The sequence below is a fragment of the Coregonus clupeaformis genome, unplaced genomic scaffold (genome assembly GCF_020615455.1).
Source record: "Coregonus clupeaformis isolate EN_2021a unplaced genomic scaffold, ASM2061545v1 scaf0055, whole genome shotgun sequence".
Taxonomy (NCBI): Eukaryota; Metazoa; Chordata; class Actinopteri; order Salmoniformes; family Salmonidae; genus Coregonus; species Coregonus clupeaformis.
Genome location: NW_025533510.1, coordinates 726,541 through 730,000, shown reverse-complemented (window position 1 = coordinate 730,000; position 3,460 = coordinate 726,541).

Sequence of the window (3,460 nt, the reverse complement as noted above, 5' to 3'; positions counted from 1 at the left end):
GGAGAACACATCAATACATCCAGGGCTCTGGGGAGAACACATCAATACATCCAGGGCTCTGGGGAGAACACATCCAGGGCTCTGGGGAGAACACATCAATACATCCAGGGCTCTGGGTAGAACACATCAATACATCCAGGGCTCTGGGGAGAACACATCCAGGGCTCTGGGGAGAACACATCAATACATCCAGGGCTCTGGGGAGAACACATCAATACATCCAGGGCTCTGGGGAGAACACATCAACACATCCAGGGCTCTGGGGAGAACACATCCAGTGCTCTGGGGAGAACACATCAATACATCCAGGGCTCTGGGGAGAACACATCAATACATCCAGGGCTCTGGGGAGAACACATCAATACATCCAGGGCTCTGGGGAGAACACATCCAGGGCTCTGGGGAGACCACATCAATACATCCAGGGCTCTGGGGAGAACACATCAATACATCCAGGGCTCTGGGGAGAACACATCAATACATCCAGGGCTCTGGGGAGAACACATCAATATATCCAGGGCTCTGGGGAGAACACATCCAGGGCTCTGGGGAGAACACATCAATACATCCAGGGCTCTGGGGAGAACACATCAATATATCCAGGGCTCTGGGGAGAACACATCAATACATCCAGGGCTCTGGGGAGAACACATCCAGGGCTCTGGGGAGAACACATCCAGGGCTCTGGGGAGAACACATCAATACATCCAGGGCTCTGGGGAGAACACATCAATACATCCAGGGCTCTGGGGAGAACACATCAATACATCCAGGGCTCTGGGGAGAACACATCAATACATCCAGGGCTCTGGGGAGAACACATCAATACATCCAGGGCTCTGGGGAGAACACATCCAGGGCTCTGGGGAGAACACATCAATACATCCAGGGCTCTGGGGAGAACACATCAATACATCCAGGGCTCTGGGGAGAACAGATCCAGGGCTCTGGGGAGAACACATCAATACATCCAGGGCTCTGGGGAGAACACATCAATACATCCAGGGCTCTGGGGAGAACACAACAACACATCCAGGGCTCTGGGGAGAACACATCCAGGGCTCTGGGAGAACACATCAATACATCCAGGGCTCTGGGGAGAACACATCAATACATCCAGGGCTCTGGGGAGAACACATCAATACATCCAGGGCTCTGGGGAGAACACATCCAGGGCTCTGGGGAGAACACATCAATACATCCAGGGCTCTGGGTAGAACACATCAATACATCCAGGGCTCTGGGGAGAACACATCCAGGGCTCTGGGGAGAACACATCAATACATCCAGGGCTCTGGGGAGAACACATCAATACATCCAGGGCTCTGGGGAGAACACATCAACACATCCAGGGCTCTGGGGAGAACACATCCAGTGCTCTGGGGAGAACACATCAATACATCCAGGGCTCTGGGGAGAACACATCAATACATCCAGGGCTCTGGGGAGAACACATCAATACATCCAGGGCTCTGGGGAGAACACATCCAGGGCTCTGGGGAGACCACATCAATACATCCAGGGCTCTGGGGAGAACACATCAATACATCCAGGGCTCTGGGGAGAACACATCAATACATCCAGGGCTCTGGGGAGAACACATCGTGGTCCTCTGTAGCTCAGCTGGTAGAGCACGGCGCTTGTAACGCCAAGGTAGTGGGTTCGATCCCCGGGACCACCCATACACAAAAAAATGTATGCACGCATGACTGTAAGTCGCTTTGGATAAAAGCGTCTGCTAAATGGCATATTATTATTATTATTATTATTACATCAATACATCCAGGGCTCTGGGGAGAACACATCCAGGGCTCTGGGGAGAACACATCAATACATCCAGGGCTCTGGGGAGAACACATCAACACATCCAGGGCTCTGGGGAGAACACATCAATACATCCAGGGCTCTGGGGAGAACACATCAATACATCCAGGGCTCTGGGGAGAACACATCAATACATCCAGGGCTCTGGGGAGAACACATCAATACATCCAGGGCTCTGGGGAGAACACATCAACACATCCAGGGCTCTGGGGAGAACACATCCAGGGCTCTGGGGAGACCACATCAATACATCCAGGGCTCTGGGGAGAACACATCAACACATCCAGGGCTCTGGGGAGAACACATCCAGGGCTCTGGGGAGAACACATCAATACATCCAGGGCTCTGGGGAGACCACATCAATACATCCAGGGCTCTGGGGAGAACACATCAACACATCCAGGGCTCTGGGGAGAACACATCCAGGGCTCTGGGGAGACCACATCAATACATCCAGGGCTCTGGGGAGACCACATCAATACATCCAGGGCTCTGGGGAGAACACATCAATACATCCAGGGCTCTGGGGAGAACACATCAATACATCCAGGGCTCTGGGGAGAACACATCAATACATCCAGGGCTCTGGGGAGAACACATCCAGGGCTCGACCAAACACTTGCATTTGCAACCCTTTGATTTGGCCACACCCATTTTTAATTGGTCGCTAGGGTGCCAGGGGAAACAATGTAGCTGGTCACGTTCTTTTTTGGTTCACAATTATATACAGTCCAGTCAAAGGTTTGGACACACCTACTCATTCAAGGGTTTTTCTTTATTTTTACTATTTTCTACATTGTAGAATAATAGTGAAGACATCAAAACTATGAAATCACACATATGGAATCATGTAGTAACCCAAAAAGTGTTAAACAAATCAAAATATATTTTATATTTGAGATTCTTCAAATAGCCACCCTTTGCCTTGATGACAGCTTTGAACACTTGGTATTCTCTCAACCAGCTTCATGAGGTAGTCACCTGGAATGCATTTCAATTAACAGGTGTGCCTTCTTAAAAGTTAATTTGTTGAATTTTTTTTTTTTTTTTTTTTTTTTTTTTTTTTGGGGGAATGGATCAGCTTAATATTGCAGATAGATTGTATCTTCTATCAATGTAATTGTCTGCATCACTTCCAATCCCCCATGTTTTTTTTTTTTTTTTTTATATATATATTTTTTTTATATATATACTCCCCTTTATTACTTTTCAACCCCACCATCCTTTCCCTACTTGGAGTAAATTAGTGAACAACAATTCCCAGGCCTCTACTTCCGGTCTATACTTACTATCTACACCTTATGGACACAGTTAATTTTACAATAATTCTATTATATATATACATATATATATACATATACATACATACATACATACATACATACATACATATCATTATTATTATTATTATTATTATTTATTTATTTTTTGCTCCTGAACTACTTCTACTCTCAACCTCTCCGATCGTTTTCATGATGTCCATCCGGTTTGCTTCTATATGCCATATCTTTCTAACTGTGCTCTTTCCCAAAAGCTCCCAACATACAGCCTATATACTTATTATGGACACAGTATGCTTTACATTATTAGCTATCTTTGTTATTATTTGTTGTTATTTGTTATTAGTCCCATCCTT